Raw genomic sequence first — 12,088 nt, 5'->3', positions numbered from 1 at the left:
CCTCCATTTTGTTACAGGATGGGATGTTCAGACGTTGCCATGGAAACGCTACTGTACAGCTACGGGGAAAGCACCAAAACAAAGGAGATGGTTTAACTGGATCAGTCTTTGTTGAAGGAAAACATTTGGACTCATTTGGGTTTTTTACTGGCTTGACGCGACATAAGAACGTGGTAAGAGGCGCGGAGCCGTTCAGAGAAGAGCTCTGGGAGGTGTGCTGTGATTGGTCAGGTTTGTGGCCATGTTTTATGGAGAAATGTTGATGTTTCTCTTCAGCGAATCGGATTCCAGTATCTGGGTTTTGTCTCAGGTGTTAATCCAGTGCAGTGAGGAATTCTGTAGTTTTTACAATTCTTTACTAAATAACTACAGTGCAGACGTGGCCAGGTGGGCGGGTCAGCGACTGACTTCAAGACCCTACGGAGGCAGATAAGATCAGTTTCATATGTAAGTACCGGCTGATCGCCAGTCTCCCAAATTAAGGAAATCTGGGCCGATTTATCAGTGCATATAATTATTCATTACAGAAGAGCTCAGCTCAACCTCCTGCACCGGATCCTTATCATCAGAGTTCAACAGCTGAACTGGATCACAGTTCAACTGTGTTCTGGTTTAAACGAGCCGCTGCAACTGAAGCAGGCGGGCCCAGAAGATGGCAGCAGTCGATGCATGTCGGCCATTTTTCTATGAGGAAACGTGGATGATGAAGACGTTGTCCTGATTGTCTTCATCATCCACTTGTCTTAGCTTGATGCATCTTTGGTGTTTGCATAACAGGAAGTTCTGTTTCTGCAGTTCATAGCCTTTAGCTGTCAGAGCTGCCAAAAATGGATTTGAAATTAGAAATTCAATTTCCACTGGTTTCCACTAGAGAAAAACAAATAACAAACGTATATTTTTGTAAAACAGGGATGTGAGCAACACTTAAAATTAAGACGATTATTAAAAGAAGACATGAAATTTATTTTCAATTACATACATATTACTGTAACATAGATAAAACTGCAAATGAGAACGCGAAGTTCTTGTTTGTGAAAAAGCTTCCTCTACTTATCGTAGCTTAATAACCGGGTGGCGTCCAGGCCTAGTTTCAGTCAGAACCGCTGGATGTTTGTGGCTGTATTTATTGCAAAACTAAAATTAAAGACAAAAAGTGAAGGAGATAAAAGTTGAATCCTTTGTTTTCTTCTGAGTATTTTCCATTTCATCATTTTCTCAGTGAAAATCGATCCATAAATCCAGAAATAAAACCATAAACCAACCGAAACCTTAAAGATGGATATGGGTAAAAAAAAAAAACTGCTTTTGGGATGATAGCTGCCCATGAATTACTAAAATCTGTGAATAGTTGAAACTTCTAAAAACATTTCTGCCTACTTTAACAGTTAAAACACCAAATATACCTTCATATTCATTAATACGCACAGTGGGAGCCATCTTGGCACAACCAAAGAAGCTAACATCTACAGTCTTGCTAATCTTCGGGTTCAGCGAATCAGTGTGAAGCATAATGAAAGGCACTCCAGGATTGGATGTTTCCAAATATCAGCCAATGGTGTTTCAGTTAGCATTTTGTATTGGTATTTTAGCTTCCCAAGCTGTATTTTCTTGGGATGAAACTACAAATCATGATTAATCAATTTTTGAAATAATTGTCAATGGTTATTTCATTGGCAGTAATGAAAACAATGCAGCAACAATGTTGATGCCATATATAGCTGTAATAAACAGGAAGTAGAAGTTGCAAACTTGTCAATGGCCAGAGAGCCATCCCCTGCAAACCGGAACTTCGGACTTTTTCAGAGCTTCATGCCTCTGGTAAGGCACAGCTCCACCAGAAGATGGGAGCATCCCATTACTCCCATTACAGCCGCTGTAATGGGAGTGTGTGCAGCCTCTCTGGGCTGCAGCTCTCCCCAACTGGGAAAGGTCACTATTGTCACAACGTATTCTGCAAATGTGTTTCCATTAGCTCTTTTACAGAAATTCCAAAAACCATCTTCAGTGAGCATAAAAACTTTTTAGCAAAATTGAGAAAACTATTTTGTATTTTTCCATTTCCATCAACCTTGAAGCAATATTTCAAAATATGTGTATAATGACAAAAAAATGACAGCTGAAAGGTCACACCACACTTATCACTGAAAACACCCAAACATGACTTGAAGCCCAGATTTTGGGTGTTTCTGCTGCTGAGAGGCCCAGTTCGTTGATTCAGTTTGAGGTGACGTTGGGATCTGGTTTCCCTGGAACCTTCTCATTTTCTGCAGATGATGTAAGTGTTGCAGAAATAGCTGCACAGTCACAGCCAGGAGCGATTAGGCGAACCCAAACTCAGTGTTTCCCTCTGAGTTTCTTGGGTTCAGACTTCAGGCAGTGGGCCAACATAGCTGGAGGAGCATTGACATTGTTCTGAGAACGAGGAGGAGGTGCTGAAAGGGGCTGCAGAAATGAAAGAGGGGGTTGGGGTGGGAGGTCGAGGAGCTCCCTGGGAGAATAAGAGCATTCCAGGCGATGGTTCATGGGAGGCTGGTTCAGAAGATGCACCAATTGTTTCAAGGTGCCCCACTTTACATTGTTAACGAGCCGTTTCTTTTCTGCTCCTGTGTTTACGTGTTGGAGCAGCGGTTCCTGAATGAGGCGCTTGTTTTCAGCTAAGAGGAAATCAGAGGCCGACCCTCCAAACCCACAGTTTCACATTGCATAGTCTAACCTGTAATGTGGCCAAGATGCATCTCAGCTCCTGTGTGAGAGTGACAAGAACAGCAGATAGGGTTTAGAGGTTCTGATCGGTTTAAAGGTGCCTAGAAGGACTGTTTGGTGTCATGATTGAAACCTGAGCAGAACTGGACTAAAATGCAAATTTTCTGTCTATATATGAACAGCGGTTTGCCTGCAGGTTAACCAGTCGTGTTTCCTGCTGCTGTTTGACCCATTTTCCTTCAAGCAGCATCATTCAGCTCATCTACAGAAAAGGAAGGATGATAACGGAGGTGCGTTAGGTCAACAGTCAGGTTCTGTTGAGTTGTAGGCTCTGATACCGGACCAAAACGGGTCACGTTTTTCTCCGTTAAAGATTGTCTACAAACTATCACTGTAGCTTCTTCCTGATTGGTCTATTTATTTCTCTGAACTCGCATTTGGTCTCAAAGTTCTGGGAGATTTCATCTAATGTCAAATCGGTTTGAGCGTTCTGTGCTGCAACTGTAAAACTAATCTTTTATAATATTTTATCACCATGTGTCAGGTCTAGAAATTGATTTTCTAGGTTTAGAAAATCAATTGATCAATTTAAAATCTTAAAAAGCTGACCGGTGTGCAGGTTTCCTCTCCAGTTATTCACGAGTAGTTTCATTTTCTGTTTACCCAGGATTGGATCATAGAGATAATCTTTTATTGTCTGTCAGGTTTAGAAAATCAGCCGATAATTTTTAAATCTTGTGTGAAGTGTACCAGGCTTAACTCTGCAAAGGAACCTCCAACCCATTTCCTTCTAGCTTTATTTTTATGCGTCTCCTACAAGTTGTAGATGGTTTTAAATGTTTTCTGTCCAGCTTCAGATACTGAGCCATATCCCTGTGGTTTTCCATGCGTCTCATGTCAAACACCCTGAACTCCCTCTGAGTGATTACAGAGCCGGTTGTTTGTTGTCCTGATAAAAGTGGGAATGTTGAGGGATTCATCCCAGACGGACTTGGCAGTCTCTGCGACTCGTCTTTGTGTCTCTGACATCTCTGCATAGCGTGAAATCAGAGGGACACTGCAGTGAATCTCCGGCTCATTGGGGATTCCTGTATGCTAAACCATCCAATGTGGCCCCGCGGAGATACCACTCAACATATTTCACATGTCAGCTAATGCCCCCCCACGGGGATTACTGTTGGTCTCCAAGGGTTACCACGATGCTGAGGCGCAACCTCGCCTGGCATTGCCGCGAAGCTGGGAAATAATCCTGCTGGGAGGCTCTCAGATCATCATCCAAGCTGTAAATCACTTCAGGACAGACGTCTGTCGCAGATTTAATGTCTTCCCGCTGGAGTCCCAGGATGAATCGTTGTTTCCTCAGGACCTAATGACAGCTTAGAGCGACGGAGAGGAGAGGAGAGTCCGGTCTGTTTGCAGGAAGAGCTGCAGGGTGAGGAGGGAAGACGACATTGGAGTTTATGTGGCTGTAAAATCAGCAGAAAAACTCAAAATGAGAGGAAGAAGAACCTGCTGAGCCTGGATCGTTTCCTGTGACTGCAGGAGTTGCAGCAGAGCAAACATCCTGTTTCATCAGGAGTTTAACGGCTCCAGACTGACAGCAGGAGCCCATCAGAGGGACTTTTTATAAAACAACACATCTGAAAGTCGTTCCCGTCTGAAAACCTGAATTCAGCAACAGCAAAGAATTTCAAAACATTTTACAAAAAGAGCAAACAGAAATTCTTCCTTTAGTTTGACCATTCAGTGATAAATTGTTTAGTGAGATTAGGCACATGTTCTGAACGTAGGTTACTATTTTATTGGGTGACATGACAGCTGGCCACTAAAATCCAAGATATGGTAATATTTTTTTTTGTTTACTGAAGAAATATCACATTACCAGAATTTTATGATAAATTTTATGAAAGAGAAAATATCAGTGGATCTGAAATGTCCACCCGCTTATGCGTCAAAAAAATGTCTCAATGAAAAATTCCTGAAGGTGAATAGAAAACGTCCGACTGCGTATAAAAGCTGATATGTTTGGCGTGAAAAAGTCCAAACCAACAGAAGAATGACCAGAAAATGAAGCACGGTGCATTTTCTTCGTCTGTCCTCTGAGCTCTTTTATTTGTAGTTAATTTTTTACTCAGTTTCTCCTGATTTGTTGACTTTCTGGTTTTTGGAGACGATTGTATGGAATTGCATAAACTGCTGATCTGTATGGGCTTTTAAAGTCTGAAGTTCTAATTTAGAACAGATCATCATGTTTCATTGCTGTTACATTTAGTAAGATATTAGAAAACCCAGCACAGTCTGATATGTGTTGATACTCATGGTAATTTACAGTTGGAGCAGAATCTGGATAAATGCTGAAGATGAGGAGAGATATTTCATATTTCAGGTTTTCCTGCTGCAGATGGAAACATCTGGAGAGACTGAAGCAGTTTTGCAGGTGAAGGTTTTAAGCTGAACTGAGCTAAAAGCTGCTGCTGCCTGTTTAAAGGCAGGAGACTGGATGTAAATAAATGATTCAGAGTAAAGAAGATGTGGGACAGAGAGTTTACCCACGTCATGACTTGGCTCCTGAACATACAGGTTGCAGCTGCGTATGTTGCTGTGTTGCCAGGGAAACTCCCTCCTCTCGTCATGATTACGCTGCAGCGATCAGTTTGTGGCTCGGCTTCACATCCTGCTACGGACCTGCCGCTCTGACACTGCAGGGCGTGGAGATTTCCTCTGCAACCAGCGGGGCCCAGTCATGTTTACTCTGGGGACAAAGGCGGCTTTTTAGGCTCACATAGATAGGGGCTTTCTCTGTTCACCAGTTCAAAAGCCTGAAAGGGCAAAAGTGACAAAGACCAACATCGAAGTGATTTCCTCTGAGCAGCAACAGCTCTTCCTTCTGCAGGAGCTGATATTTAATTTTTACTGCAGGTTTGAAGTTACCATCTATTTATTACATGTTGTAAATATCACACATCTCTATTTTGGGGGTTTTACTCATGCAGATTGCTATCCGTCATCATCTAGTCTTACTGTTTGCACCATTTGGCAGAAAGGCATTGATCACACCCGATTTAGATTGATATCCATTCTAACCATGCTTCCATCATTTTTAACGTGCATTTTGAAGTATCGCATTAGAAAAAGTTGATGGAAATGGCAAAATTCAAATGAACTTTTTCAATTTTGCAAAAGACGTTTTAAGACTTGCTTGAGATGGTTTTTAGCCTTTATGAAAAAGAGAATGTGCTAAAGGAGAGGAGGAAACACATCTGCTGAATAAGTTCAAACATTGCAAACGCTCCCATTCACTGGTGGTTCAGTGCCTTACCAGAGGCCCCACACTTCCAGTTATCAACCTCTAGTTCCTGTTTATTACTGCCACACGTAACATCTACATCCGATGATGTTGATGTTTTGTTTCCAGTAGATGGAATCAAAACTATTTTGCTTTTCTTTTTTGTAATATTTTAAAAGTTTGCCCAAAATTTGCATGACAGTGTGTGTGATGGAAACAGCTGCCTGTGATTAGAAATGTGATGCATTTCTACCGCGTTAATTTTAAGTGATAAATTTAAAAGATTTTACCTGTTAAAAAATTAGTTGCAATTAATCACTTTTTGTTTTCATAAAAGAGACGTGGGTGGTACCTCCATATTCATATGTTTCTGGTATGCCCATAAATCTGACGCACAAGCAACATCTGCAAACGAGGGACAATTAATTAATTAAATATCTAATGTTTTAGAACTCCAGAAGAAAGTCTTGTTAGATTGTCTAGAACATTGTGAATGCTATATGAACATTTGTGCTGGATTTATTGTACAAAAAGCTTTTGGATAAGATTACTTAGTGAGGTATCTGGCGCACTCTTGATGAAAGTCAGTGTGACTTATAAAAACAAGCCAGATAATAATTGAGTCACTGCTGATGTTTATCTGTCAGCTCACTGTTCTTTTGCAGCCAGAGGCTTTAAAACCACAGAATGAACTAAATCTTCCACTGATGTTCTCATTTCTGTGGTTTTAACCCAATGCTGCAGCTCTGGGCGTGCCGGTGTTATGAACAACACGGTGAAGAAGCTGTTCGGGTGCTAAGAGGCTATCAGATGATGTTCTTTAGAATAACGTCTCATTATTTGAATGTAAATAACTGACAGAGGCTTGATAAAACCTCATTCTGGTGTGCTTCCAGAGCCTGTGTGATGTCAGAGCAGGTAGCCAGAAACTTTGCTCTGCCCTCAGAGATAAAGCATTGCTTGTTTAAGGCCGGTTGCGACTCTTTGTGCTGTATTGATTTATGGTTGGTTGCGTAAAGCATTATTGACTGTATTGTGTCACGTCCTCTCTAAAGCCTCTGTGGTGTAAAGATGTTAACACATGGCAGCCGGTTACGAAAATGGTCCGAGTTCGGAACAGCTTCCCAAGAGCCTGCCCGACCAGAACCTTCACACGGCCCATTTATCTGAAGCGGCTCTCACCCGCAGCAGGCCTCACTCCGAGGAGCGGCTCGGAAAAGTCATCAGTTCCTCATTACCGTCATTACTATAATTATGTTCTATATTAAGGCGCAGAAACGAGGCCAGATGAGAGTGTGTGAACCACCACCAGGACATGTGCTGCGGCGGTGCGGCCCGTTGCGTCCCGCCGACGCGCCCCCCTCCCTCTCGGCAGAACCGGCTGCCGCTTTTAGGAGCAGGTTGTTTGTTTGGGCTCAAAACAGATGAGCGCTGGTTGCCAGGGGAACCTGGGTTGTGTGTTTGGAGAAATCTTCAGCCAAAGCCGCCTTCATCCTGATGAGAGGAAAACACCCAAAACGCTTACTGAAAGAAAAAGGTGGGGTTTGTTACGTAACGGCCAGCCTTTATTTCTGGAAAAGTTCAAGCAGAGCTGGCAGCCAATCAGAACACATCAGTGCCGTCAGTGTTGACGCAGACATCGAATCAGAGCCAGGTCCATTTCTTCCTGTACTAAAGGAGGGGATGTCATTTCTTTTTCAGTTAGATTAATTTCATCAAACACGACTGAACTCTACATCCTGCCACTGTTTTCTGATTTTACTACAAACTCGACCAATCAGAAAGGACCATACCTCCCCATTCCAGTTCAGCAAAGTCCGCCTGTTTGTTTTTGTGATGGTAGGAGACCAAAGAGGAGTCTAATGGTTGCTATGGAGACATGGTGACATGATGAATATAGTTGAAAGTGGTTAATGTGTGCTATGTTGCAACTGTAGGACCAAATCTGCAATTCCTACAATATTTTAATTGTCATGTTCTGGTTCTGAAAACCAGAAGTTTGTCCGACAAACTTAAAATCTTAAAAAGCAGAGAGGTGTGCCGTTTCTTCTCTAGTCATTTCTACATGGGTAGATTTTCTATTTATCCAGTGGCTGCTGAACCTGGGTCTTTCTGCAAGAAGTTTACATGCCTGGGTTTTCTCCAGGTGGACTGACGACCTGACCAGGGTGCACCACATACTCTCATTTCCTCTTCTTCTTGCCATTCATTTCGCTAAAGCAGAACCACTGAACCATTGTTGGAGTTGTCAAATATTTGAAAAACCATAAGATTGACCCTGATCTAGATACCTCTCTGTAGTTGACCCATTAGGTGGTCTAGTTTGGTTTGTCTCCAACAGTTTGGGCTTCCGTAGATGGAGATCTAAACACTGTTAGGACCATGCAAACATTGGCTTGTTTACTCAGTTCTGATTTGAAAATCTGGACTCAAACCCAAACAGGTTTGTCAGCGTAGCAGCTCAAATCGATAGATCTTCAGATAGATATATTGTTTTTACAGCCAACAACCAGTTCAGACCAGTTAAAGGTCATGTTTACTGCTTGACACCAAGCCTCAGATATCATCTTTGAAATCCACCATTCACCATCTGCAGAGATGCTATAAAAGTGACGATGATTCATCAAGTGACGTCGTCTGTTCTGTTTACCTCCCTAATAAAAAAAAAAGAACCGCAGTGAGAAGCTGTGAAAATGTGTCAGACCATTTCTTTTGGGATCTCTGCGGTCTCCGGACTCATCACAGCTGATGAGGTCCTACGTTTTGGTGGGCAAGTTTTTCTATAAACTCTGAACAAAACTGGCTGGTCTGGACAATGTCACAGAGGTTCAGAAATTCATCAAAAAGCTCTCACACTATGGGGCAAAGATAATGAAGGTGTTCAGAGACTGACTACTTTTGTTCTGCCAGTTTGCCAATGAATAATCTACTATAGCCATACTTACTGCATATTCCTTCCTGTGTTCTTGAGCTTTATGAGGGCCTTTTATGTGGACTGTGAGGAGGCGGTTACTAATTTTCAGTCCAGAACCAGAACATTTACTGGGATTATTTACCAAGTGGACCAACAAAGACCTAAGAAGGTTCAATGTAATGGATCTTTCAGGTGCTTACTTGAGGTTTTACCATAAATCTTGCAAATATGACTCTTGGACTCTTATCAATGCCTGGGTGTTCGCCTGAACAATAAACTGGTCAGGACTCAGCTGACCACCTGCTGAGGGTTTTGGGAGTGCAGGGGGCGCTATTGAGGATCTTTCTGCATCCGAAGTCATATAACGGAGCATTACCACAGGTCCTTCCCTTCCTCCCCGCAGCTGTTTGACTCTGTAATCATCAGTGCTCCCAACAAACTCAATAAGTGTTTACATCCCTGCTGGTATCTGCACAGTTGTAAAGTTCTTGTGAAACACTATTTTCGGTTTACTGAATTAGAATCTGTTATTTGTGGCTTCAGGAGTAACTTAAGAGTTTCAAAGGGTTTTTTTTTTTTTTTGGAAGATTTGCTTGTAAAGTCTTCAGAGTAAAGACTCCTCTTCAACATGTAGAACGGCATAGAAAACTTTTGCTTATACGCTTCATTCCTGACTTCAGATTTCCTAAGAGGTAAAATTACTGATCATATCTAAAATAGCTTAATGGTATTTCTCCAAAGAACTGTTTCCAGTGCAAATTTAGAGCCGGTTCCTACTTAAAATCGGTGGAAAACTGGCACTATCTTTGCAGTAATATTCAACTGAGTTAAGAAGGTGAGAATCGTGTGGGTTAGTTCACCCTCTGCCTGTTTAGAAAATATTAAAAGTCCTTTATCATGTGGCATTCGTGGATATAGACTGCTGGTTTAAATTTTTATTTTTAAATTTTATCTTTGGTGTGTTTGCATTTCAATACCCAAAGAAAAGTTTCAGAACTGACAATAAATTGAACTTTGGCTAATAAATTTGGTGAATTTAACTCCAGAAAGAATTAAAATGGTGTAATCTGCACGCATAAAAACAAAGTTTAAAAAAGTCAAAAGTGGTGTAAACTGAGTGGTTAGAGATGGTCTTGGCTTTAACACCCTTTAGGTTTAACATCTACTGCGTATTTAAATAAAGAAGATGAGCAGATTGTTGCGGCTGACAAGGCGGGTGACGGGTCAAAGTTTCCTTTACACCTTCCCTCCTACCAGCTTTCATCTCAGGAGCTTAAACAGTGCCAGCAATCACAATGGTGGGTTTATTTCTTAGCTCTTTTTCCGCTTTGGTTTCAGTCTGTGTGCATGGTGTAGGTTACAGAGTTGCAGAAGCATAGTGAAGTCTGTTCTTCTGTCTGTGGATTCCTTGATTTTATTTCTGCTGCGAGTGTCCTGCACAGAGAACCTGTAGGTTTGACAGACTGCATTCTGTTGACTTTCAGGAGTCGACCTGCAGCTTCACATTCAATGGGTGCAGCTTGAACAGAAAAATATTAGTGTCATCACCTTGTTACTTGACAAGAATCTCAATGATCTGTGTGACCTCTCAAGTCTGACATTGGCTTACTTTACTAAAGTAAGCCGTCTTTACTAAAACTATTAGTAAAGACGGCTTTATGTCTGGTTCATGTCGATTTTTGTCCAGACTTTAAGGACTTCCCGACCACAGGGATTTTTTGCAACATAATCTGGGAGTATTTTTCTTCCATGTGTTCAGAGTGATCCGGTGTGCTCAGAAAGTCTTTGGAACCTCTCCAAACTAAAATCAGGAATATTCAACATGTGATTGTCTTTGCCTGATATCACAGCATGTGTGATGTTCCCCAAAGACACCACACATGGACATTTCTGTATTCTAGGAATCCAGAGTACAGAAGACAAAACAACTGCTATGGTGCACCAGAAAGTCCAGCTAACGTAGATATTTACCACAAACTATTGCCTTGTTCATTTACTCTCTGAACTCATGTTTGATCTTGTGAAATTTCCTAACTGACACCTGAATGTTGGTGAGTGAAATCGGTTTGTATATGAAGTGTCGTCTGGGCATCACACTGTTGCACCATAAACTGTACGTAACATGGTATACTTAAGATTTTTATTTTCATCATGTATCAAGTCTCTTAGGTTTTGAAAATAGTACAACTTTGCCATGTGTAATCCAAGCAGGATAAGTTTTAAAATCCAAAAATTGGAGAAAGTCTGGTCTAAAATGTTTTGCTGTTCAAGAGTCACTAGTCTGAGCAAAACAACAATGCCTTGCACTCTTAGGTTAAATCAAATAATCTTGATGTTAAAGCAGTTTTTCTCTAAATTGCATCAGCAATCAGAGAAACCAGTACTCGCTTCCTGATGGACGACCCCTACGTCTCTGCCCCCATTGGCCAGCAGCCTCCACCCCGGGGTCCACCTTAGAGTGGTTGTGGGGCGGATTCTACTCACTGGGATCAGACAATTGGCAGGGCGACCCTGGCCCAATACGGAGAGGGAGATAACGGCCGGGAGTTTTACATGGGAACTATATGGATTAGACTGGCAGAAAAGAGGAAGGCCAATGAAAGTTCAAGAAAGCCTCAAACCAGCAGCAGCCACAAAGAAAGCTTCCTGATTACCACATCCAAAATGTTCCTTTTCCTGTCTTTCTGACTCAGGAGCTGACTTCAATAAATAAAAATGTACATTTCTGGTCAATCAGGGAGGAAAAAGGGTGCAACAAACTGTTACACTTTGTGTTTTAATTTGGAGTTTCAGGAAACAGCAAAGGGTCCGCTTACGGTTGAGTTAAATACAAAAGTGTTTGCTGTACATGTACTCTCTCTTCATATCTACTGTCGACGTGCCCTTGAGCAAGTCCCGTATTTCCTAATTGCTCTTAATGGAGCGTGCAGGGTAAAGTGCTCGACTGTCGGGCAGCTGCAGAAAGCTGAAGGTTCAAAAGAAGTATTCATGCACAGATCCCTCCTTCACTGGTTAAAAAAAGGCTCAAGAACTAGTGCATTTAGTGCAGTAATTAGGCTTAAATGCCTCGCTCAGACCCAGCAGCACCGGCGGCGCCATGCTCAGGGACTTCTCCTATCTGCAGGATCTTTGGGTTTCAGTTATTATCCCTGAACCTTCGTCGGACCTTTGGAGAAACCGTTTCC

At 41.9% G+C, this 12,088-nt stretch overlaps 2 protein-coding genes across 2 annotated transcripts in view; one reads left to right on the top strand and one right to left on the bottom strand.

Moving 5' to 3' along the window:
* Positions 1 to 12,088, bottom strand: part of tmem170b (transmembrane protein 170B) — a 75,252-nt gene that overhangs the window by 42,481 nt on the left and 20,683 nt on the right. The gene's annotated exons all lie outside the window — the stretch shown is intronic.
* nedd9 (neural precursor cell expressed, developmentally down-regulated 9) overlaps positions 1 to 12,088 on the top strand; it is a 29,113-nt gene that overhangs the window by 1,420 nt on the left and 15,605 nt on the right. The window lies entirely within an intron of this gene.

The sequence above is a fragment of the Poeciliopsis prolifica genome, unplaced genomic scaffold, assembly GCF_027474105.1.
Source record: "Poeciliopsis prolifica strain line A6 unplaced genomic scaffold, Auburn_PproV2 SCAFFOLD041, whole genome shotgun sequence".
NCBI classification, from domain to species: Eukaryota; Metazoa; Chordata; class Actinopteri; order Cyprinodontiformes; family Poeciliidae; genus Poeciliopsis; species Poeciliopsis prolifica.
This window is presented reverse-complemented; position numbering and strand designations above follow the sequence as displayed.